The sequence below is a fragment of the Podarcis bocagei genome, assembly GCF_964188305.1.
Source record: "Podarcis bocagei genome assembly, chromosome: 12".
Taxonomy (NCBI): domain Eukaryota; kingdom Metazoa; phylum Chordata; class Lepidosauria; order Squamata; family Lacertidae; genus Podarcis; species Podarcis bocagei.
The window spans coordinates 6,174,869-6,201,603 of NC_138137.1; the positions used below are offsets into that span (position 1 = coordinate 6,174,869).

General features: G+C 44.8%; 1 long non-coding RNA gene across 1 annotated transcript; it reads left to right on the forward strand.

The window, feature by feature from the left end:
* Positions 1–806: 806 nt before the first annotated feature.
* LOC308570427 lies at positions 807–26,129 on the forward strand. Its single transcript, XR_014001169.1, has 2 exons — positions 807–942; positions 25,942–26,129. It is a non-coding gene; the product is annotated as an uncharacterized lncRNA (long non-coding RNA).
* Positions 26,130–26,735: the final 606 nt, after the last annotated feature.

The window sequence follows — 26,735 nt, forward strand, 5'->3', positions numbered from 1 at the left end:
AGCCAACAGTGTGACGCGGCAGCTAAAAAAACCAATGCAATTCTGGGCTGCATCAATAGGAGTATAGCATCTAGATCAAGGGAAGTAATAGTGCCACTGTATTCTGCTCTGGTCAGACCTCACCTGGAGTGCTGTGTCCAGTTCTGGGCACCACAGTTCAAGAAGGACACTGACAAACTGGAACGTGTCCAGAGGAGGGCAACCAAAATGGTCAAAGGCCTGGAAACGATGCCTTATGAGGAACGGCTAAGGGAGCTGGGCATGTTTAGCCTGGAGAAGAGGAGGTTAAGGGGTGATATGATAGCCATGTTCAAATATATAAAAGGATGTCACATAGAGGAGGGAGAAAGGTTGTTTTCTGCTGCTCCAGAGAAGCGGACACGGAGCAATGGATCCAAACTACAAGAAAGAAGATTCCACCTAAACATTAGGAAGAACTTCCTGACAGTAAGAGCTGTTTGACAGTGGAATTTGCTGCCAAAGAGTGTGGTGGAGTCTCCTACTTTGGAGGTCTTTAAGCAGAGGCTTGACAACCATATGTCAGCAGTGCTCTGATGGTGTTTCCTGCTTGGCAGGGGGTTGGACTCGATGGCCCTTGTGGTCTATTCCAACCCTATGATTCTATGATTCATTAGCAAGGTGTTATTCAAAAACTCTTTTTGTACCCTTTTGCTAAGCGTAAACTTACCCAGAATGCAGCTGAGCCTCCTGAGAACACAAAATAAGTTTCTCCCCCCCCTCCCACATTGTTCCAAAGCAGACAGTTGTGTGGTCCAAGTCTCTATGACATCACAGACTGTGACACTGGAGTAGCTAAGGCCAATGGCAGCCAAAACGTGTGACATAGCTTGACTCGCTTGCAAGCACAGTGTAATTGCAGATGGATGACAGCAAGACTGGAATGAACTTAAACAGAGGGCTCTCGTCGCAAAAATAAGCAAGGTAAGCAAACTGAAGCAGAGTGGAAGAAGGATTCAGTGACAGTTGCGGCAGACCATAGTGGTAATTTAATTTTCAAACTTTATGCTTCATAGGCAGGGAGTCCCTTGAGTATATAAAAGTCACTACGTTTGGGGGAGGGAGACCTGGTTTTACTCCAAAATTGATCAGAGCTTAGTCATTGCGGGGATCATTATAGGACAGAGTTTTACAGCGGAGCCCCTAGGAGTCTTCTAAATTATATCAGTATGGCCATGAAAGATTCCCTCCCATAAGGATTCTAAGGCTTGCCATAACCTTATAAGATAAGGAGCCCTGCTGAATCAGGCAAAGTCTCTATCAGATCCAGCATCTCTTTCAACCAGCCACCATCCAGGTCCCTCAGCACAGACAATTCTGCCAGTGAGATAGCTGGATGTTAAGGTGGCGGGTGGCACTGTGGGTTAAACCACAAAGCCTAGGGCTTGCCGACCAGAAGGTCAGAAGTTCGAATCCCTGTGACGGGGTGAGCTCCCGTCACTCAGTCCCTGCTCCTGCCAACCTAGCAGTTTGAAAGCACGAAGTGCAAGTAGATAAATAGGTACCACTCCAGTGGGAAGGTAAACGGTGTTTCCGTGTGCTGCTCTGGTTCGCCAGAAGCAGCTTAGTCATGCTGGCCACATGCCCTGGTAAAACTGTCTTTGGACAAACGTCGGCTCTCTCGGCCAGTAAAGCGAGATGAGCGCCGCAACCCCAGAGTCGTTTCACGACTGGACCTACTGGTCAGGGGTCCCTTTACCTTTACCTTTAAGGTGATCCCAGGTGGGAATGTCTAAAAGCTGGAAGAGAACTAACTTTTTAGTCTCACCAAGACTCAATCAGGAGGTGGCAGAGAAGGCTGATATTAAAAAAATAAAAAGTAAAAATCTGCCAATCTTGTTGCTAAGAAGGTTAGATGAAATGAAGCAGGATGCATGACCAACTTAAAATAATCCCCCAGATGTTATTGGCCCAGAGATGGAAAGAAGATAACGTCCCAACCAGAAAAGAATGGAAGATTACGGTAAATTGATGGACCATGTGATCGGCAAGTCCTAGGCGCTGAGGTTTTACCCACAGCGCCACCCGCGTCCCTTAAGTAAACCCTTCTGGGTTTACTTAAAGTCCTTCTGGGTTTACTTAAAGTCAAATATTCTGAAAACCCATAAAGCTCTGGTGATAATTTGCTGACATCATCTCAATGCTTCTGGCAGTATATTTGGGGGAAATGTATTGTCTACAAGGGGATAGTTGTGTAGGGTTTGATGAGCCATGCTGATGAGTAAATTGACCTTTTATGAACATTTATGCAAAGAGACAAACCAAACATAAGTCCCTGCTTGAACAACAGTGACCTTTTTATCTTATCTCATTTTGGAATGCTACTGGACTCAAGGACGAGAAGAATGATCAAAAGTGCACTAGTTTTGTTAATGAGGTGTTATTCTCATGGAATAAAACTATTTTGGCAGTAGTTTGAAAATCTAAGTAAAATGTCAATTTAAAAACAATAAAAGAGAGGAGGAGCCCCTCTCACCCCCAAAGGAAGTCCAGACATCTGGTGCATCAAATATCAGCTAGCAGAATGAAGAACACCCAGCTTCCCAATGACAAGCTAGCAATTCCCCTCTTGTGTCTCTCGCCTTTCCATTTTATTAAAAGGAAGTCTGCAAAGCTCTAAAATGAAGCAACCACATGAAGCAACGGAATGTAAACAACAAGTAAAATTAACTGCCTCAGTTCATAGTAATCCATACAGGCCAGAAACATGTCAGATCTAGTCATCCAAAAAACAGCAGGAAGGAAAGGAGGAAGGCAAACATTTTAGGCAGGAAATTCTGCAATGTTGGTACAGTGGTGCCCCGCAAGACGAATGCCTCGCAAGACGGAAAACTCGCTAGACGAAAGAGTTTTCCGTTTTGGAGGTGCTTCGCAAAACGAATCTCCTATGGGCTCGCTTCGCAAGACGACAATGTCTTGCGAGTTCCTGCGGGGTTTTTTCCCCTCCCCCCCTTTTTTCTAAGCCACTAAGCCGCTTATTAGCTGATCTGATAAGCCGCTAAAAGCCACTAAAAGCCGCTAATAGCGCTAATCTGCTAATCCGTTAATGGGCTTGCTTCGCAAGACAAAAAAACCGCTAGACGAAGAGAATCACAGAACGGATTCTTTTCGTCTTGCGAGGCACCACTGTAGTACCATAGTTTTAAAAAGGCATATTCTTCTTGGCCAGCCACTGTATTTCAGAAAGAGTGAGCAAGGCCTGGGAGGATTACTTTAATTTGAAGGTAGGCTCATATGAGAGTAGGTGGTCCTTCAACATACCCTCCAAAATAGGGATGTCCTAGTCCATAATAATAATGATAATAATTGTACTATTTATACCCCACCCATCTGACTGGGTTTCCCCAGCCACTCTGGGCAGCTTCCAACATATATAAAAACAGGGCGGGGGGGACGGGACTTCCCTATACAGGGCTGCCTTCAGGTGGCTTCAGAGGCGGAGTAAGGCCGGTGCGCCATGCTCTGGGTGCCATCCAGACGGGGGTGACATTCCGCCGCCCCCGCCCCCGGCAACTACCAAGCCTACAGCGAGCCGGGGCTGCAAAGCGGGGCACAAGGCAAGCCTACCTGCTAGCTATTGGCTGTGTGTGGCTTTGCAGCTCCAGCTCTCTCAGAGCTGCAGCCGCGAGTAGAGAATCCCGCCACCATCCATACGGTGCCGCATTGGCAAACCACCCATGGGTGCATGTATGGCACGTAGCAGCGCTGTGCATGCGCCATACGTACGCTGCACGCGCATACGCCTCCGAGCGGTTTGCCCCACACCAGGTGCCGGTGAGCCTTCCTTTGCCCCTGGGTGGCTCGGGAGTCACATATCTCCATACCCTTCAACATTTCTCCAATGAAAATAGGGACATCCTAAGGAAAAGCAGGAGATTCCAGGATCAAATCAGAAACTGGGACGGCTTCCGTAAATCTGGGACTGTCCCTGGAAAATAGGAACACTCGCAGGGTCTGCTTCAACAGTATGAGCAACCATGACTATAGAGCCTATAGAGTCAACACTATCACTTTTAACTGGACCTGGAAGCCAAGCAAGAGCCAGGGTAGTTCTTGTAAAATTGGTGCAATATGTTCTTGCAGCCAACTCTGGTCAACTGCTTGGTGGGTTGTATTCTGCACCAACTGAAACATCCAAATGCTTTTCATGTTATAGGAATCCAGTCTGGATGTGATGAAGGCATGAATTACTGTGGTATGCACATCAACAATGCAATGTAGGCATGGTTTTAGAGCAGTTCAATCCAGAGAAGCTTGTAGAATCTTATGACTCCAACTTCTATTGGTTTTTTTAGTTAGTAAGTTATGCAATGGAACTGTAAACACTACTTTGAAATGCAGAGTCGTCTTCTTCAGCTCTAAATTGCTGTGTCACATCTAAAATACCAAATACGACATGAATCCAATCAAGCAAAACTGGGACAGAGCAAAGATGAAAAACGAATGCAACACATATGGCTTTATTTTCCCAATGAATCATGTTCAATTTAAGCCATAATGATTTTTCTAAAAGCCCATTTAACTTCAATTTAGTTTTCTGCAGCTGAACAGATGGGGGAAATCCACAGAGCTGCACTGTTCCACATAAATAATACAGTCAATTGTATTTTTAGATGTGCAGATGCCCACCCCATTCTTTTCAAAAGTAACTTTTCGTTTTGAAACGAAGACTGCAATCTTGAAGATGCTTCCTTGGGAGCAAGCCTTTCTGAACTCAACGAGAATTCTTAGTAAAAATGCATAGGATTGGGTTGCATAGAACTTAATTGTCTGATTGTGGTGTCAATTATTTGGAAAGAAGTCCCCTTGATTTCAGTGGAACGAGTGGATGGGAGATGGAGACACTTACCTGACCTCACAGCATGTGAGTCACTACCACTTACTACGAGGCTCATATAACTCTACATAGGATAGGGCTGCAAACTAGCATCCAATATAAATAAATAAATAAATAAATAAGCTGTCCAGTAGCACCTTAGAGACCAACTAAGTTTGTTCTGGGTATAAGCTTTCGTGTGCATTCCTGTCGTCAACAGGTTTACCATACTCATTGAGTCAATCACCCATCTCCTACTACCCTCCTGAGAAAAACCCCACCCCACCCTCCCACTATATATAAGGCTCTGGTGACTTCTGTTTCAGTGTATCTGAAGAAGTGTACATGTACACAAAGTTATACCCAGAAAAAAATTAAAGTTAAAGGGATCCCTGACCATTAGGTCTAGTCACGGATGACTCTGGGGTTGCGGTGCTCATCTTGCTTTACTGGCCGAGGGAGCCGGCGTACAACTTCCGGGTCATGTGGCCAGCATGACTAAGCCGCTTCTGGCGAACCAGAGCAGCGCATGGAAATGCCGTTTACCTCCCCGCCGAAGCGGTACCTATTTATCTACTTGTACTGTGTGCTTTCGAACTGCTAGGTTGGCAGGAGCTGGGACCGAGCAACAAGAGCTCACCCTGTCGCGGGGTTTCGAACTGCTGACCTTCTGATCGGCAAGCCCTAGGCTCTGTGGTTTAACCCTCAGCACCACCCGCGTCCCTACAAACTAGTTGGTCTCACTAGTTGTGCTACTGGATGACTTTTTAATTTTATTTATTTATTTTGACTGCGTCAGACCAACACGGCTACCTACCTGAATCTAGCATCCAATATATGTTTCATTTGGAAATGGTCCCTGAAGAGTCCCTTGCTTCCCAGGAAGCAAGACACAGCAATAACAGCAAGAGCCTTTATTGAACTAACAGAACTGAGCAACAGGGGCAAAGCAACTGCTTATAAAGATTTCTGAAGGCCTGGGCCACTCCCACTCTCGATGTGATTGGCTATCTAAACGCCCAAGTTGCGAATCATAACTCAGAGTTTATGGGCCAATGGCAGTAGCCCAAATCCTGCTATCACATACTGAATCAGAACAGAGGGGCTCAGAATCATTAGTCCAGACTCAAGCTCAGGCAAACACAGACCACTGAATACATAACAGTCCCATTGAACTCTACATGTCTTGCTTATGAGTAAACATGCATGAGATAATGTTGCAAGGCACAGAATTTCTGTTCTTCTCTAAATATCATTTTTGAACAGATCTACAGTGAAGACAATAACAGCATTATCATGTTTCTCCCAGAGCTTTGCATAGAATTCTGAAGAGAACACCAAGGCTCACAAAGGCATAACATATATTTCCACAGCTGTGGTGGAAAGATTGCAAATACTAGGCCTTAAACAAGAGTAGGAAAAGTTTAGCTTTTAAAAGCTGTATAAGTTCTTTATGAAGATGCAACAAAATATGTCTGCGTCTGAAAAACAGTCTGGAATTATGTATATATGTTTATAGCTGATGACTGCGGAAGAAGTGTATTACAATATGATAATTCGGAATTAGTGTATGGGCAACATGTTTTGATATTCCTCTTACTCACACTGGTTTAGCCCCAGTCCACATGAATCATTCCCCGTATTCCTGATGCTGAGAAGTGTGTGTCATTGCTTATGTAGCCAAAATGGTACCAGCCACACAAAAGAGAGAGGTGTCAACAATGTTGGGAGAACCCCAATGTCTGAAGAAGTACAAAACATTTTGGGGGGGGGGCCCAAGCCAGAGTGGGTTGACTCCCAAAATAAGTCAGTGAAGACTAGGGATGCGGGTCAAATTCAATTCAATTCGCAATTAAAGCAAAATTGTCAAATTTGCACTTTCTGAAAAAATATGAGACCTGAAACACAGCCATCCACCTGAATTTTGTGATGCAGGTGTCCAACCAAACAATGCATATATTAGAAAAATGCAAAAATCAAGGGAAATATGCAAAAAAATAAATCTGAGAGAGAAAATAACATACAAAAATACATTGTATTAGAAAAAATGCTTGCAAAAGTGTTTACAGTAGCTAAAACTGAATACACAAAATGAACATGTTGGGGGGAAATCAAACTAAAATGCTAAAGAATTTTCATAAGGATAACATGTTTGAAAGAAAGTCTTAGGGACGCCATATTCTGAAGAGCAAAAAAGAGGACGCTATGATGCTACGACGGCCATTCAAAGAACATAAATGCAATTTTTCTCAAATTTTAACCTTGAAAATGAGAACATGTCCTGGGAAAAGAGGACACATGGCAACCACTCTTGATTAAATCAAAAAACAAATGGAGTTCTAGTCTCTTTACCCATTTGCACGCGTAAAAAACAGAATTCCTAAGGATCTGTAGGTGCTTATCATATGTGGAACATCTGTACCTTTTTTGACTTCAAAGGGTATATCAAATATGTTCCAAATCCAACTTTGCCTCTGAAGACGTGAGGTTAAATTGGTGGCAATAAAAGTCTATGAGACGTTTGCTTAACCCTGACATCTGTGAACCAGGCCTTGCCCTGCGGGCAAAAGTCCTGTGAATCAACAGGGTGAAGTCCAGTCGCCAACTGCTTTAAACATTTGCATTAATTGTCCCAGGACTGCACAGTTACTTTTTATAATCTTCTGGTAAATATGAAATTAGATCCTTAGAAGGTCAGACCTTTTGTGGAAGGGCAGAGTATAAATTATTTCAATAACTAGTGTGTAAAGAGGAATCTTTTTTCAAATACATGTATCAGCGGCGTTTAACACCTTGCGGGTGTAATTTAGAAAACTAAGATAAGATGCTGGAGATGCGAAGCAATTAAAGTGGACTTGGTACACATTTTCTAGTTATGTGTCAGGATAAAACATTTCTGGAGCAAGGTGTTGCAAAACGCAGAAGAAATCATAGTTACAATAGGACACGGATGATCAAGAAATCCCAATTTTATTTTATTTTTATTTTTTTGCATGTAATCCATACAGAAGTAGAAAAAGTGGACATATATTTAGTCAAGATGCCTTCTAATATGCGCAAGGCTATGCCTTGGTCGCCAGTGGAAAAGCTATTTCCTATTTCAGAATGTTTCAGGAAAATATGGGGGAATGGCCGTGTTATTTGAATTAAGTTAACAAATGCCAGCTGGAATAAACCCTCAAAAACACAATTTTATTGAAAGATGAACATGGTTTCTAGGTTTCTGGAATGAAAAAAAAATCAAAGCCAACACAATACTTTATAAGCAGGGCTTTTTGTGATAATAGTAACTGGTATGATGTACCGGCACCTATTTTTTAGCTGCCCATGGCAGCCATTTTCTGGTGGAACCCAAAGCTCATATAAGTAATGAGTAAGTATTGTATAAGTAATGGCACCTCATTTTTTAACAACTATATCACCGTTTATAACTATTTTCTGTGGCTGTAAAGCCTGAAAACATATCTTAAACTACTTTCTAACCATCGGTTGGGTTGAGTTGGGGAGATATAATGTATGATACCTTTTCTTCCTATATATATTGTTAAGTTGTGGGTGAACATATCAGACGACACAGCGATTCTTCCAAAGCAGCTCTTTATTTGTAAGCTGGAACAGAACTGAACTGAGGAGCTCAGTCTGCCTGCTTATATAGAGCTCCCAAACAACATAAATGTAGCAACTTTCTAAAACTATCCAATCACTGAACATCACTTTCGATCCTTCATTTGCATAACTATCTACAGTATCCCCCTGCTGGCCCAGGGCGAGAACTTCAGTACATAACATATATATTTATTAAAAACTCTATTTTGCTGGCTGGCAATAATGTATTTATTACTGCACTGGTTGCAAAAATTTGCCTTGGCTGCAAGTTAAGTTGACAGCTAGGCTCCAAAACAAGTATCGTAAGAGGGAGTGTGAGATGTGGAGTGCTTAACTTAGGCAAGAGTGATTTTTTCTACATTTTTGTATGTTTGCTTTGCTGTTGCTGTTGTTCAGTTTCAAATCAATTATTTGTCTTCTACGCCTTGTGACCAATGGTGATGGCTCATAGCTTTTAGCAATAAAGATTCGTTCGTATTTATTAAATAAATAAGATGTCGATTTGTATAGGGTCCTTCTTTCTGGACATTTTTGGCCGAACATTTGCCTCCGGCTTTGAGAGGTCTCTTGTGACTGTGCAGTTGTGGCTGGTTCTGTGTAAATCTCCGTGTGGTGGTAGAAAGGCATTTGTTAACCTGGAAAACAAATTTTGAAGAACTGGCTGGAACTGTTTTATAGAGAGAAACAACACTTTGAGACTCCGGCTGGCTCGGTGAATGGCAAAGCAAATTCCATCCTCCCAAAGTCACCCCGGGTTCCCTTCACAAATGACCTCAGCTTTGGAGGAGGCAAGGTTGCCAACAAAATCTCTCAATAAACTTCCTGAGGCGGCTGGCACAGCAACCAGGATCTCTTGCATTCCTCACCAAAATGGAAAAGCTATGAAAACAATCTGGGGGAGAGAGAATAATTCGGATGCAGCAGCAAAGGAAGGAAGGAAAATAGACGCTAGCAAGTCCTAGGAAGAGCTGAGAGGCAGTAGGAGAATGACGGAACTAGTGCTAGTCAACTAATTAAAGAATTAAAATGTGTAATTAGCTGCCCTGTAAATAATTAACAGATGTAACTACACTTGCGTTGCATCCAAGTTTCAATATTTTTTTAAGTATGTGAAATAATAATAATAATAATAATAATAATAATAATAATAATAATAATAATAATAATTTATTATTTATACCCCGCCCATCTGGCTGGGTTTCCTCAGCCACTCTGGGTGGCTTCCAACAAAATATTAAAATACAATAGTCTGTCAAACATTAAAAGCTTCCCTAAACAGGGCTAACTTTAATACACAAGACACCAATTGTGAGACGGAAAAGGTCATGCTTAATAGTTTATTTTTCATTCCCTCATATACTCACAAACCATTTAAAAACAACAACAACTGAGCACAACAACGAGGGAAAGACCTGCTAACCAGCATTGTGTCTTAATTATTTGCTTTTATGCTGCACCAAGCTCTGGGGTCATTTAAATGGGGGAAAGAACCTTTAACAAAATCTATTAATGGTACAATGTTATTGTCCAAAAATACTGGCTTTATAATTACCAGTGATATATGTTATGTATTGAAGTTCTCACCCTGGCCACCAGGAGTATTTCTCTGGAGAAATCACTGTGTCGTCTGCTATGTCTACCCACTATTTTTTTTAAAAAAAAATATTTATTGAGATTTTACAAACATTAAAAAGTTTCAAAGTTTTGACTTAACAAATAAGAACAAAGAATAACCTTAAAAAAGAAAAAAAGAACTACAAAAGTACAAAAACAGAACACATGAAAAATACAAAATAGAAAACAGTTAATAAAAAGAAAAAAAAGAAAAAGATCAATAATTTCATATCTTATACTTCATTTACTAGTTTCCTGACCTCCTCACACCTCCCTTTTTGTATTCCAGTTCAGATATTTAATTCAGCAAATCCTTACCCTCTGTCATTTATCTTTACTCAGTATCTTAACCTATTATAACCATGTGTTTATAACCATTGTCAATCCATATTTACATATTCTTGATAATCTTTTTACCAATACCACTTATTTTCCATCCGACATCATTTTAACATTCCTTAATTTTACATTATTTCTGCAAGTAGTCTTTAAATTTCTTCCAGTCTTCTTCCACCGACTCTTCTCCCTGGTCACGGATTCTGCCGGTCATTTCTGCCAATTCCTATGTCTACCCGCTATTTAACACTGGCGATGAAGGTGGGATTGATGGACATCAGAGCACAGCCAGATGCAGCCACCCTCTGAGATGAGCTGAATCACGGAGCTGAAACACAGAGCGAAATCACAGAGCAGAACCAATTCAGAGCTGACCGTTCTGGCTAGAGCACGGTGTTCCATCCATCGCCTCCACATCGGCATCGGAACCATGGCTTCACTCGTGCCTCTACCGCCGTTTGCCCCAGCCTCTGAATCGTGGGACTCCTACCTCGCTCAGTTTGACTGCTACCTTCAAGCAAATGAGCTGACAAGAGGGTCTGTAGAGCAGAAGCGGGGCCTCTCCTCAGCTATTGTGGCCCCGAAGTGTTCACGATGGCCCGAGCATTGGTTGCGCCTCTAGCAGTCCAGGAAGCACCTTGGGACACAATTCAAGAGAAGCTCCGCAACCACTACGCACCAGAGCCGTCCAAGATTGCTGCCCGCCATGCGTTCTACCACCGGAACCAGGCAGAGGGGGAGTCAATCAACAACTACACCACCGCCCTGCGACAGGCTGCAATGCACTGCGAGTTCCGAGACTTAGATGATGCCCTGATGGATCAAATCGTCTGCGGGGTCCGGGACATCCGTCTGCAACGGCATCTCCTCGCCAAGCCAGACCTCACGCTGCAGAAAGCCACTGAGGAGGCCGTGGCCTCAGAAGCTGTTGAACTCTCCGCCCAGGAAATCCACAAGGCCAGTAGACCGTATTTAAAGGACTATGTTGTTGGACATGTAACACTGTTGGTCTAATGGAAGTATGTGAAATGTAACCGATATGCTTTGTGCCTAACTGAACCATTACGTGTAGTGCTGTATATAAGGAAACCATAACGATTGTAACTAACGCCTTATCTCGGTGGGGAGGGGTGTTATGTATTGAAGTTCTCACCCTGGCCACCAGGAGTATTGTGTATGTAGTTTTCACTCAGGTCCACGTCAGTTATTTTAGGCGGGAAACCCTGGGTTGTTGTTGCTACAATGTTGACAGCCGGCTGCCTATAAAAGCAGGCCGGCTGAGCTGTTTGCTGTTCAGTTCTGTCCAGCTTACAAATAAAGAGCTGCTCTGGAGAAATCACTGTGTCGTCTGCTATGTTCGCCCACAACTTAACAATATATATTTATGAAAACTAGGAATCGGGATTCTTGAGGGCTATTCTCAACTGAGGGACTTAATTCATGGAGTCTGCTTATGCCATCTCTGCGTTGCTAAGATAGGGTTGCCATATTTCAAAAAGTGAAAATCCAGATACAAAATCTCCTTTAAAAACTGAAGGTTTTGAGCTTTTTTTTTTTTTTAATTCAGCAAAAAAAATCAACACTTGCCATACACCTGGGTTTTCATTGATTTTCAGAAATTCCGCCCGGATGAATCCCAGATATGTCCAGGAAATTCTGTATGTATGGCAGCCCTATAAGGATTCTGGTTAGTTCTTTGATCCCAGATACTGTGTAAGTTACTGCAGGAGTATATTATCTCAAATGATAAATCCTCCAGAATAGAGGAGGCCATAGTTTGGTGGAAGATCACCTGCTTTGCATGCAGAATGTCCCAGATTCAATCCAGGGATCTCCAGGTAAGGCTTGGAATATCCCATTAAATCCTGGAGAACTGCTGTTGTACACAACACTGACCAAGATCAACCAGTTTTCCTGGGGGAAAGTGGCAAGACAAGACAAAACAAAAACCTCTCAGACCTGGGAGTAGAAATCACAGGGTGAACGAAAGTGTGGATGGGTCCTTCGTAGAAGGTGGCTTCCTCTCCTTCCAAAGGAAAGTTTGCTCCACAATGCCAACCACCCTGCGAGCCTGTATTGGCGTACAGTGTTAACCACTTTTCTTTCAAGTACAGTGGTACCTCTGGATGCGAGCGGGATCCGTTCCGTAGCCCCATTCGCATCCTGAAGCGAATGTAAGACGTGACTGTGCATCTGCATGTGCACAGGTCGCGTTTCGCCGCTTCCGCGCATGCGCGTGACGTCATTTTGAGCGTCTGCACATGCGCGAGTGGCGAAACCCGGAAGTAACCCGTTCCGTTACTTCCGGGTCACTGCGCAGCGCAACCCAAAAATATTTAAGCTGAAGCATATTCATCCCGAGGTATGACTGTACTATGGCAATCCCTGGAGCACTTTGGGAACATGTGCAAAACCTGCAAGAGAAATATTGTTGGAGAGGTTAAAGGCACCCCAATCTCTGAGCAGTGCAAGATTCCAGGGGCTCCAGGTATTTACCGAGAGTTTGTGTTTCCTTTTGGAAATGAGGTAAAGTAGAGCCTGTGGTATTTTTATGCTATATGGATTATTTACACATATGCAACCTGAGCACGCGATTGAGGGGTTCACAACATTAACACCCCAAAATGGTCTTGTTTCTCCCATAGTCGCAGACTTGGAGTCAAACAAAATTTCCCTGTGACTCTCTATCAGCTTGCTGCTTTACTTGTAGTTTATACCACAGCCCCCTAATTCTGGCTTTTGTCTTTCTCATGATCTGCAAGATGAGGGAGGGGCGCTACCCATTAGCCATCTTGCACAGAGCCCCCTTTCCTTTGTTCTCTTAATAGCCTGAGACCCGGGTGATTACCTCATCGGAAAGCTAGCCAGGATTATATTTTAACACTTGCTATAGCCAGGGGTTTAGGAATCTGGCCTGGCTTGTTTAGATTTTAACACTTGCTGGATCCAGGGATTAGAGGGGTCTGGTGCCCACAAACGCATCACAATATGTTAATTTCACAGATCTGTGGCTCAGGTGCAAAACCTGTGTCGGCTAGAAGCAACATTCAAAAATAAAAATGACTCAAATTCTACTCTACGTCAATAACGTTTGCACATGCACGCAAATAGCACAGAAGAGAGGGCTCTGTATGAAAATTAGGGCGGAAATGTAATTGAACTCCCTTCATAGCTGTCAACTTTCCCCTTTTTTTTAAGGGAAATTCCCTTATTCCAAATAGGATTGCTCGCAAGAAAAGGGAAAAGTTGACAGCTATGACTCCCTTATATTTAAGGAAGTGTATATTTGTGAGCAAAAGTCGAGCAAGAGACTGGCCTGCTTTGCCTAACAGTGTGTATTATATGCTGCCGGACATTTAAAGATCACTTTCTGGGTCAAGGCTGGGGTCAGAATGGCCAGAGCATGTGCTGCCAGCTGAGGTTGCCAGATTCAGACTCAGACTTCTGAGACGTGTGCAGGAAGAGCTTTTGCATCTAGAGGAATGTTCCCCTCCTTAAGGGTCCAGGAATATCCTCTGGATCTGTTGCTGGCAGCCCTCCTTTCAGCAGCTGGGGAGAAAGGCCTCCCGCTTCTGCGGCCGCTCAGTATTCCAGCTGTTTGTTAGGCTTGTGTGGGATGGAACTGGAATTTCTTTTTCTGACCAATGCTTGCTCTTTGGTGTTGCTGCGATGGGGGGATTCGCCCTCTCAAATCTGCCATTCCAATCGTATACGACGGAGCCGCAAAGGTCACCAAGTTAAACTGTAGGAAATAAAGAATCGTCTTCTGGCTCAGCCACCTTCTGTTTCCCTCACAGGCCACTTTAGCTGCATTCATAATCTGTCTGGAAATAAATGTCTCGGGAACTGTGTGTGTGTGGCTCTGACTCAGATAATTCATATGGTCGCTGTCCTCGCCCACATCTGCTTCTCCTCCCAGCTTTCCCCCTCAGTGCCTTTACCTTCTGGTGCATCTGAAACACCTTGTTTTAAAGGGACAGAATGTTTTTTGTTCTCCAGCAGAAATGCCTGCTTCCCAACCTCTGCATTATTTACCTGTCTTTATTTTGCTTCCCCCTCTTGTTCTCCCTGGGTTTTTCATTGCTAGGATGTGATCTACTCAGCGAGTTTATAAGATACCAAATGCTTTGTATACCATGTGGTACAAAGCCAGCACCCAGATTACATTATTACATGTACTTCAATTAACCTACATGGTTCCAGAGATCTGTATCTGCAACGCCCTTTACTTCAGAGAAGCAAAAGATATATTTAAAGACCTGGTGCCCGATTGATTTCCTATACAAACGAGAGAGGAGCACAGACTCTACTACACCTGCTCTTTTTGCAAAGCAGTTAAAAGTCCATTTTAGATGATACTTGAAAGTCATCTGGTCAAGCCCTTGGCAGTTTAAAACTGCACAGCAAGAAGGCAGTTTGGAAGGGGTGTGTTGTGTTTGCTTTTTGGTATAAGCTTGAGAGCTGTGCCCATCTCTACTATTTTTCCTTGTAAAAACTGGTTCATTTAAAAAACAAAAAACATCAAAAGCCCCTCAGTGTCTCTCCATCTCTGCTTTACTCAAACTTCTGCTGCTGTCTAGAACTGCCACTTTCCCCCTTGCAGAGTCTCTCCCTTCTCACTGTACTTAAATGTCTCCCTCTTTCAAGAAGGACACTGACAAACTGGAACGTGTCCAGAGGAGGGCAACCAAAATGGTCAAAGGCCTGGAAACGATGCCTTATGAGGAACGGCTAAGGGAGCTGGGCATGTTTAGCCTGGAGAAGAGGAGGTTAAGGGGTGATATGATAGCCATGTTCAAATATATAAAAGGATGTCACATAGAGGAGGGAGAAAGGTTGTTTTCTGCTGCTCCAGAGAAGCGGACACGGAGCAATGGATCCAAACTACAAGAAAGAAGATTCCACCTAAACATTAGGAAGAACTTCCTGACAGTAAGAGCTGTTCGACAGTGGAATTTGCTGCCAAGGAGTGTGGTGGAGTCTCCTACTTTGGAGGTCTTTAAGCAGAGGCTTGACAACCATATGTCAGGAGTGCTCTGATGGTGTTTCCTGCTTGGCAGTGGGTTGGACTCGATGGCCCTTGTGGTCTCTTCCAACTCTATGATTCTATGATTCTATGATTCTATGATTCTATGATTCTATGATTCATTCCTCAGCAGCCTCATGTAAAAGAGATGAAGGATGCAGAGTCCTCAAATGACCCGTAGTACTTTCACACAAATGTATTTCATTACTAGTTCAATGTGTTGTCTTCAACGTGAAGTTCCATATTCAACATAGTAATTTGGAAGCAACAGCTCATTAACAAGCAAACCTCCAGCAGGTATTCAAATTCAATTACCTGGGAAATACATTCCATCATAGGCTTCTATGGTCCACGCATCGCTGTGAATGCCAGTAAGATGTCTATGTAGGCCATAATGTGTTTCTTTATAACAAGAGGTAATTCGCATATCCCTCTGCCCTCAAGGTCTTCAACGCCAAAGTTATAGCTCAATTGCTCTACGGAATTCCAGTCTAGCTGCCAGGGTTTATCCAGCTGGTAGAACGAGTGAAGGCATCGTTCCTTTTTAAGATTTTTGCTGTCCCACGTTGTGTACCCTAGATCAACTCTGCATCCCCTAATGGAAACCAGAGTTAGAGGTCATACATTTTCTGTTATTGGGGAATACAGTACAGTGGTGCCTCGCAAGACGAAATTAATTCGTTCCGCAAGTTTTTTCTTCTTGCGAGTTTTTCGTCTTGCGAAGCACGGTTTCCCATAGGAATGCATTGAAAATCAATCAATGCGTTCCTATGGAGACCGTCTGGGGACAGAGGGGAAGCGCCGCTCTGTCCCCTCTTTTGAAGCAAGGGGCGGAGGGGAGAAGATCGCTTCTCCCCGTTGTCGCCCCTTGGTTCAAAAGGGGTCCGGGGAGAGAGGGGAAGGCACTGCGCCTTCCCCTCTGTCCCCGGAGCTTGCGGGGCTGGCAACGGGGAGAAGCGATCTTCTCCGCGCCGCCCCTGGCTTCAAAAGAGGTTCGGGGACAGCGGGGAAGACGCGCTGCGCTTCCCGCTGTCCCCGGAGCTTGCCGGGCAAGCTTCGTTTTGCGAAGCAAGCCCATAGGGAAATTCGTCTTGCGAAGCAACTCGGAAACGAAAAAACCTTTCGTTTTGCGAGTTTTTCGTCTCGCGAGGCGTTCGTCTTGTGGGGCACCACTATAATCAGGAGCTCACCAAGTTAGTGGCTAAATATCTTTATCTGGTTTTTTGTTGTCGAAACACATTGCAGACGTCTGATCTCCCTGGAGACACAAAAATGTAATATTACACTGCTTTGCCTCTTTCATTTGACAAATGTTTTGTGTCACTGAGAAGGCGGTAATTCTGTACAGTGGTACCTCGGGTTACATACGCTTCAGGTTACAGACTCCACTAACCCAGAAATAGTACCTTGGGTTAAGAAGTTTGCTTCAGGATGAGAACAGAAATCGTGCTCCTGTGGCGCGGCGGCAGCAGCAGGAGGCCCCATTAGCTAAAGTGGTGCTTCAGGTTAAGAACGGACCTCCGGAACGAATTAAGTACTTAACCCGAGGTACCACTGTATTGATTTGCTATGGATGTTTGTATGTGATGCCAATAAAAGGTTTGAGAATTGAATTGAACAAGCAAACCTCCATATATGTACAACGCCCATCAACTAAACTCACCCTTCTCTTCTCCCCACCTTTTTATAGCTTATTTATGATTTTCAGTTTTATACATTCCAATAATTTTACAATCATTTTAACATTTCAAAACCTGGCTTCCTTCCCCCTCTTTCTGTGGTTCCTTAAATTTATTTTTAATATTTTCTGCATATCCAAATTAACTTAATTTGCTCGTTTATTCATCTACTTTAAATATATACTCTTATAAAACTGCAGGTTATTACAATAATCCTGCCAATGTTCTTATCTGTTTACAGTTTGTTTGCAAATATTCCAGAAACCATTTCCATTCTTTTATAAAAAGTTCGTTATCTTGATTTCTTATTTTTCCGGTAAGTTTTGCCATTTCTGCATATTCCGCATGTTTTTGTATCCATTCTTCTTTTGCTGGGACTTCTTTCCATTTATGGGCAAGTAATATTCTTGCTGCTGTAGTCACATACATGAATAAAGCTCTATACCAGGCACCCCCAACTTTGGGCCCTCCAGATGTTTTGGACTACAATTCCCATCATCCCTGGCCACTGGTCCTGTTAGCTAGGGATAATGGGAGTTGTAGTCCCATAACAGGGGACACTGTGGGTTGATGTGGGGGGATGGCAGGGAGGTTGGTGAGGTGACTGGGTAGGGGACCAACCCCTAGTTTATAATATTTGCTATACAGTTAAACCTCAGTTCTCGAACCACTCCATTGCTGAACGTCTCTGTTTTTTTAGCGTTCCTCGGAAGACGCGCCTTGGAACTCGAACGTTTTGGAAGTCAAATGTCCTTCTGGAACGGATTACTTTCAAGTTCCAAGGTTTAACTATAATCACTTCACTGTCATGAATTCTACTCAACATTGATCCAGAGCAAAACTCCAATGTATAGTTAGCAGAGTAAAAAACTTAAATTCTTTGCAGGATTCCCAAAAAAATAGACCAGGGGCAATTAATAGTCCGTCCAGCAGAGCTTTACTGCTACTGAAGGCAAATGAGCATAATGGTCACAAATCCAGTACATTCAGGATTGGCACTGTCCATCAGAAGTCCAGTTGCAGCAGACTTAGCTTAAACTAACAATAACTTATAATAAGACTAAAACTTAACACTAAGCATACTATATACAGAACATCACACCTGGAAAGAGAGAGAAAAGTGAAACCCAGTCTCCTTCTGGCCTTAACCAGCATGACCGTGACAGAAAAAGATAACAGAGCCAGTTTAAGCCAGCTGTACTCAACTTCTCTGAAGGAATAACCCAAACATCATGAACCTTCTGCTTGTTTCTTTCGCACAGAGCAGCTCTGAGAACCCTCTTGAATTAATTAGAGTAGGAAAGATCTCTACACATCAGATCAACACCTTCTGTACCAAGAAATGCAAACTGCCATTCACACCACCCATAGATTTTGGAGGAGATTCTGTTATCCCAGGGTTCCCTTTTGTGGAAAGCTTGTATTGAGCTTCTTGGCTGCTGTTGTACTGTAGGTAGTCTTAATGTGTACTCTCCACATACACACCTAAAAGGAGTTAGGCTTTTCTATGGATGGGCAACTTTTGGTTCATAAACGGTGTAAGATGGAGCACTTAGATCTGGGAGAGGTCTCGTTGGCAAACTTTAGAAATGTCGCATCAAACTGGGAATGATATTCCCCTAAAGAAGTTAAAAAGAAGGATCTCTTTGCAATCATTATCTTCATGGATTTTCAGCAGGTAGGGTAGTGAAAACAGGCCTATTCAGTATGTAAGATCCATCAGCAGAGAGCAGTAGTGAGCTAGAAAATAATAGGGAGCCAACTTTATGGACTCTTAGGCCTGATGCCCAAACCATAATCTGTTCCCTTAGCTCCTTGGAAAGTGATTTGAGAGAACGCATTATGCTCACTGTGGAAACAGACCTACAAAAAGCGCATACCTTTGAGTTTATTAGCCCTTTCTCCTCTTTCTGTCCTACAGTGCATGAAGTATTTAAGCAGAGCCGAAACAGCTCATTTCCCCATTGCTGTTGTTTGTCCAGAAAAACATTATGGAATTTTCATAATTAATAATAATAATAATAATAATAATAATAATAATAATAATAATTTTTTATACCCCGCCCATCTGGCTGAGTTTCCCCAGCCACTCTGGGCGGCTCCCAATCAGTGTTAAAAACAGTACAGCATTACATATTAAAAACTTCCCTGAACAGGGCTGCCTTAAGATGTCTTCTGAATGTCAGGTAATTATTTATCTCCTTGACATCTGATGGGAGGGCGTTCCACAGGGCGGGTGCCACAACCAAGAAGGCCCTCTGCCTGGTTCCCTGTAGTCTCACTTCTCACAATGAGGGAACCGCCAGAAGGCCCTTGGTGCTGGATCTCAGTGTCCGGGCAGAATGATGGGGGTGGAGACGCTCCTTCAGGTATATAGGACCGAGGCCGATAAGGGCTTTAAAGGTCAGCACCAACACTTTGAATCGTGCTCGGAAACGTACTGGGAGCCAATGCAGATCTCTCAGAACCGGTGTTATGTGGTCCCGGCGGCCACTCCCAGTCACCAGTCTAGCTGCCGCATTCTGGATTAGTTGTAGTTTCCGGGTCACCTTCAAAGGTAGCCCCACGTAGAGCGCGTTGCAGTAGTCCAAGCGTGAGATAACTAGAGCATGCACCACTCTGGCGAGACAGTTTGCGGGCAGGTAGGGTCTCAGCCTGCGTACCAGATGGAGCTGGTACACAGCTGCCCTGGACACAGATTTGACCTGTGCCTCCATGGACAGCTGTGAGTCCAAAATGACTCCCAGGCTGCGCACCTGGTCCTTCAGGGGCACAGTTACCCCATTCAAGACCAGGGAGTCCTCCACACCAACCCGCTCCCTGTCCCCCAAAAACAGTACTTCTGTCTTGACAGGATTCAACCTCAATCTGTTAGCCGCCATCCATCCTCTGGCTAACCTGTGCATGCATTATAACATGTTTAAAGCACATGGAACTGCAGTTTGTTCGGGGTGCTGAGAACTCTAGTACTGTGAGGCAGTTTCCTGGGGGAAATCACATGCTTTAAATGTTTTTAAATGTATAGTGTATATACAGCCTTGCCTAGAGCACCTCATAGGAGGACCGGCTCCAAAGAACTCCACAATGCTAGAAGTCTCCAGGAGTGTCACTAGTGACACTGAAAGCGGACAGCTAATATGTCAGAAAAACCCCTGTCTTCACATGCAGAGATGGCCCTAACTCACTGAAGGTTTGAGACCCGAAGGCTACCCTCTCCTGGCGTAGCCTGCAGTCAAAGCCATTCCTGGGGTGTGGCTGTTGTCGCATGCTGACAGCTCATATTCCTGTGTCTATTCTCTTTTATGTTAACTCAAAAACATACCTCACTGAGTTCAGTAGGGCTTACTGTGAAGTATGTGTGCACAGGATTGCATCCTTACTGTCCGGGCCTATATATGCTTACTCAGAAGGAACTGCTGTCTGTTTCATTAGGGTTCTACTTCTAGCAAGTGCACATCAGAACATATTTCGTGTTCATAAGGACAGGCACAGATTTTGTTGGATGTGGTATTTATTGATACCCTCTGGATCCAGTGTGACATATTTTTTTTAAGCCTAGGAGCACTGAATATTTATTGTTTTATTGCTCCCTGGAATGAGAGCAGCAAGTTCTTTAATACACATCCGTTTGGTCTTCATTTCACTCCAGCTTCAAAAATATGTAGTATCATTCTTTATTTTTAAAACTTGCTGCACAAGATGTGTCTATGCCCTTTCAGTGCAGAAGAAGGGGGAGAATGATATTACTGAAACTGTTCTTTAAGATCGGTGGGAAACCTCATGCCCAGCAGCTGAATGCGTATCTCCAGCCCTTCCTGTTTGGTCCTTAGGCTCCTCACTAGACCTGCCCCACACCTTCCCGTTGTTGTTGCTGGCATCCGTCTGCCTTGAGAGACGATGGAGTGGGTCTCTGGAAATGAAGTCAAACTGCCGCAGTGACCTCTCCAAGGTGCAAGCCTCAGCAGAGTGTGTGGAGGTCCTGGACTGCCCAGACAACAAGACTCCCCTCTCTGCCTCACTGGTCCAAAGAAAAGCAGAGCAAGACGTCTAACACCAGTTTGGCTGCAGGAATTGCTGGAAGGAGGCATACAAGGCACCAGTGGCGTAGCGTGGGTTGTCAGCAGCCGGGGCAAGGCAAGTAATTTGCGCCCCCTAACCCGTGGATTTGCGCCCCCTAACCCCCAGATGTTGCGCCCGGTGCGGCCAGCCCCCCCTGCAACCCCCACGCTACGCCACTGCAAGGCACCATCCAACTGCCTTCGGGTCTCCATTCCGGATTTGGGTAGGGTTTACTCCTTAGCCTTTTCTTTTCCCAAAGATATCCTGCAAGGCAAGGTAAATATTTTTGCCCTGACAAGGACTCAAGGCAGCATACAGGCAAGGTTTTTCCTGGCCCAGGTGTCTTTTTGAACAACAATTGCGCCTCTTGCTTTCCCGGATGGAAATGTATGTAGGTACAAATCTCTCACTTTTACATTGCTGGGATATAATTTGCCATTGAAAGGTAAGAGTCTTCCCTGTTGCTCTGTGCAGTCTTGTCTCTAGCCTTCCCAGCCCTGGCAGGTGGCTGATGGCAGCTGAAGTCTAACAACATCTGGAGAGCCAGATGTTTCCCATCCCTGATGTCTGGGTAGGACTTGAAGCAAACCAGCCACAGGTGAGAAATTGTAAGTGGGACTGTAGGAGAGCTTGCTTGTATTTTCATGCTGGTTAGTTGTTCATTCTTCACTGTTGTTCGGCAATGGTGAAGGGTGACTTTTTTGCAAAGGGCATCTTAATTTTAATTAAACACTCCAGAGTGCCTGTGTTTTCAGATGAAAACCGACACACAGCTTATTTACAGAACCTGACATGCAGAGATATTATCTGGTTCAGGCAAGGTTGTATTGAGAAACAACCCTACAAATTTGCATTGGCTATATCAAGATCATGATACTGCCTTTATTTATCTGGCATTTGTAAGACACAACCAGGAAGAGGGGAGTGGGGGGGAAGCCTAGGATTCATTTCTGAAAAGTTTAATTCCAGATCTCACTTCAATAGCCAATCCTGATACCTCTTCCCTGGTTCTCTGTTTGATTTTGGAGATAATCTAAATTGCATTTGGCTCTATAGGGAACACAAATTTAAAAAATTCAAAATTAAAACCAATAAATCTGAAAGGAGACAAATACTGCTGCATGGGTCTTGTGCAAATGTATCATTCCAGCTTCAGCATTTAGTACTGTCTTGCCTCTGCCTGTTCCCACCTCTTCATCTGTTGTCTCCCTTGTATCGTAAGTTCCACGTGGGCATGAAGCTGTTCTCCCATCTTTGTGAAGCACCAGGGACACGGACGGTGCTTAAGCAATAAATAAAAACCATAACAACTGACGATTGTATGTTTAAAGAAGGAACAGTGTACGGAGAGGCTGTACCACGATCATTCTTGTCTCAGTGTGGATGGTTCTCCACATGCCAAAATGTAAATAGGAGACAGGCTAGAATATTGTGGGGGGCAGAGTTTTGAGCTTGGGAGGAGAAGTCCTGGGTTCAGTACCAGCTGAATGATAACGTTCGCTACATTCCCAGGTAATGGTAAAGGTAAAGGACCCCTGGACAGTTAAGTCCAGTCAAAGGTGACTATGGGGTTACGCCGCTCATCTCACTTTAAGACCGAGGGAGCCGGCGTTTGTCCGCAGGTAGCTTTCCGGGTCATGTGGCCAGCAGGACTAAACCACTTCTGGTGCAATTGAAATGGGGGGGACCCCTGACCATTAGGTCCAGTTGTGGCCGACTCTGGAGCTGCGGCGCTCATCCCACTTTATTGGCCGAGGGAGCCAGTGTACAGCTTCCGGGTATTGTGGCCAGCATGACTAAGCCGCTTCTGGTGAACCAGAGCAGTGCACGGAAACGGCGTTTACCTTCCCGCCGGAGCGGTACCTATTTATCTACTTGCACTTTTGACGTGCTTTCAAACTGTTAGGTTGTCAGGAGCAGGGACCGAGCAACGGGAGCTCACCCCATCGTGGGGATTTGAACCCCCGACCTTCTGATCAGCAAGTCCTAGGCTCTGTGGTTTACACCACAGCGCCACCCGCATGAAATACTGTTATGGAAACCAGAGCGCATGGAAACACCGTTTGCCTTCCTGCCACTGTGGTACCTATTTATATACTTGCACTAGTGTGCTTTTGAACTGCTAGGTTGATAGGAGCTGGGACTGAGCAATGGGAGCTCACCCCGTCACGGGGATTCGAACTGCCGACCTTCCGATCGGTAAACCCAAGAGGCTCAGTGGTTTAGACCAGTGTTTCCCAACCTTTTTTGGGCAAAGGCACACTTGTTTGATGAAAAAAATCTCGAGGCACACCACCATTACAGCCCCGTGACGTCAGCGCGCAGCGTCACGCCGGGAGGGACGCACGAAAGTGTAAGATTCAATTTTTCCCCCTCCCCCTTGCCGGGGAACCTCCAAGCTTTGGGGGTGGGGGGGAGGAGGCAGCAAAGCGAGGCAGGAAGGAGATCGCAGCTTGGCTGGGTGAGCTTTGGCAGGGAATGAGAGCCGCGAGGCGGGCGCTGCGGACGGAGGCGCTGCCCGCCGAGCTCGCAGGCAGCCAGGCAGGCAGACGGCGAGAGCCCCGCGCTGGGCGGCCTCTCCTCGCCGCCGCCGCCCCGCCTCTCGCCGCCCGACTCGCCCGCCTCCCTCCAGGCAACATCTCGCGGCACACCAGGCAACATCTCGCGGCACACTAGTGTGCCGCGGAACAGTGGTTGGGAAACACTGGTTTAGACCACAGCGCCACCTGCACCCCCAAGGAATTCCCTGACTGGGAATCGAACCCGGGCTGCAGTGGTGAGAGCGCCGAATCCTAACCACTAGACCACCAGGGATATGCACCAGACCCCATCTCCAAGCCTTGAATCTACCTCCAAGAGATGATGCGCAGGTGAAATTGGGGAACTAGTTACTATTGAACGACTTGGCAAAAGGGCAGGTTGCAAACGTGACATAGAGGTAGACTGACTAATATGCAGCCGATGAGAGAGGGTTGGATCTGCATCAAGTGAAAATCTAAAAAACAACAACAAAAAATCCTTGGTTGGGGATGCTTAGTTCAGTCTCCGGGGATCAGCTCACACAAACCACTTTGCCTACATTGGAGCCATCCCAAGCGTTTTTTCTTTAGGCATGAGAAAAATTGCTAGGAGCAATTCAGCGCGTTTCCTGCATGCTGTGATCCAGCTGGTTATATATATTCACAATTGCTTTGATCAAAAGTGACATTATCCATGCAAGTGCACACCTGGGGGAATGTTAGGCCTGCCCATGGGTGGCAAATGTATACCTGCCGTACATCCTGTTTGAATCAGGCTTTAGCCTGTGCTGCTCTCTGACCATCCTCTTTGTCATCAGGATTTAGCACTTCAGCATTCCTATTAGCACATCAGATGCTTTTGATCTTTACAATAAGGCTTTCACTGTTGTGTTCCTTTCGTTACTTGTCTGCAGCAGCCTGTGTTGCCACTGAACTGTCTCAGGGGCAGAAGGTAGCTCCATGTCAGAGCATCTCATTTGCACACAGAAGACCCCAGGTTCAGTTCCTGGCACCTCCTAAGTAGGGGTGAGAACGTCCCTGTCTGAAACTGCCCCTCACTGTCCACAGTGGTGTGCCTGATAATAGGCTGACTTGGGTTAGGCAGCTGCCTGTATGATTTTATCATCACTGTCTATATACAGTGCAGGTCTATACATTTGGGCACCTGGGACAGGCCCCAAAATGGCGTCCTACTTCCCACCAGGGAAGAAAGGGTGAGGGAACAGCTACATCAGGAACAAGGGAGGAAGAAAGGTCAACATTGGGATCTGCTGCCCCAGTAGATCCTGCCACCTAAGGCAGTCACCTCATCTTGCCTCATTGTTGGGCTGGCCCTGTCTATATAGAATCGTAGAAGTGTAGTCGGAAGGGACCCTGAGGGTCATCTACGTTTACATAAAAGGCTCAGGACCGCAATACCCCAAGGACTGCCTATCCCCATATAAACTGACCTGGACCCTGCAATCACCATCCAAGGTCCTTCTCTGTGTGGCCCCTGCATATGAGGGTCAGATGGCGGCAACATGAGAATGGGTCTTTTCTGTGGTGGCTCCCTACATGTGGGATGCTCTCCTCAGGGACACTTGCCTGGCACCTTCGTTACATATCTTTAGGTGTCAGGCAAAAATATTTCTCTTCTCCCAGGCCTTTGGCTAATTAACCAATTTATGCCTTTTAAAACAGTGTTGGGTGGGGAGGGTACTGTTTTCGTTTGTTATTATGGTATGTATTTTTGTGTTTTCATACTGTAAACCCCCTTGTGATCCTCAGATGAAAGTCAGTACAGTCATACCTCGGGTTACAGACATTTCAGGTTGCGTTTTTTCAGGCCACGGACCCGCCAAAATGCAGAAGTACTGGAACGGTTTACTTCTAGGTTTTGGCGGTCGCGCATGCACAGAAGCGCTAAATTGCAACCCGCACATGTGCAGGCACGCCGCTGCGGGTTGCGAACATGCATCCCGCACGGATCACATTCGCAACCCGAGCGTCCACTGCATAGAAATTGAACAAATAAAATAAAATAAATTCTACTGGAATTAAGTACCACACTCAGGTAGACGTGTACAGGATTGCAGCCTTTATGGATGATGTTTCATGTTTCACTTGCAGAGGATTAGGCCTTGAAGATCTACAGAGACTGATATGAAAAGCAAGGGTTGCAGACCTTAAAAAAAAAACACCTGCCCCTTTCTGTGCTTTAACAGCATATTGATCTTCAGACATTTGCTGGTGATGATTCTTATTTCACCTGTGGTTTTTCCCTAGATTATGCTCCTGTGAAAGTTAACTCTACTTTCAGGCCCTCGGATTCCTTCCCCTCCCACACCCACAAGGCAGAAGATTAGAAGCCAGTTATTTTGGTGCACTCGCCCTGCTATTTCTGCTCCCGCTGAACTTCGTGAAGGCAATCGTGACATCATATTAAAACAGCTGCATAATGCATTTAAACCTCAGGCATGATGTTTGCTTGAAACATACATTCAAAGGAAGGGAAATTTATTTACCAAGTCAGAATCTCACTAAGGCGCAGCTTTCTCTGAGTGCACACGGAGTAATTTTTGACAGTCCCTAAAGTAGTTTAGCATATGACTCCTCCCGAGGGGTCAAAGAGGCTTCTTGTGGTCATCTGTCACCGAGGGTTAATTCGCATGTTTACTTTATGAACCAAAGTTCCCTCCTCTCTTTTAACGCCACACATCCGGAGGCACAAGCCCAGGGATGAGTTGCAGTTATTTATGGAAATGTGCCCAGGGAGACCATGTGATCCAAAAGCAGCTGTGAATCTTCCCTTGTATTGTGAAAATTACATTTTATGTAACTTCACTGGTGCCAGTTGCTCCGTATGGCACTTAGCAGTGATGCAGCACACTGGATCTCGTCCTGTTTTCCTAGTGTGCCGTGTGACTCACACATGTTTATTTGGCAATATATTCCATTGAGTCCAGCAGGACTTAGCCCCAAGCAGGCATGCATAACACCACAGCCAGGCAGCACAATCCTGTGTGTGTGAATTAAATTGCACTTGTGTTCAATGGCACCAGGTTCGCAGGTTTAGGATT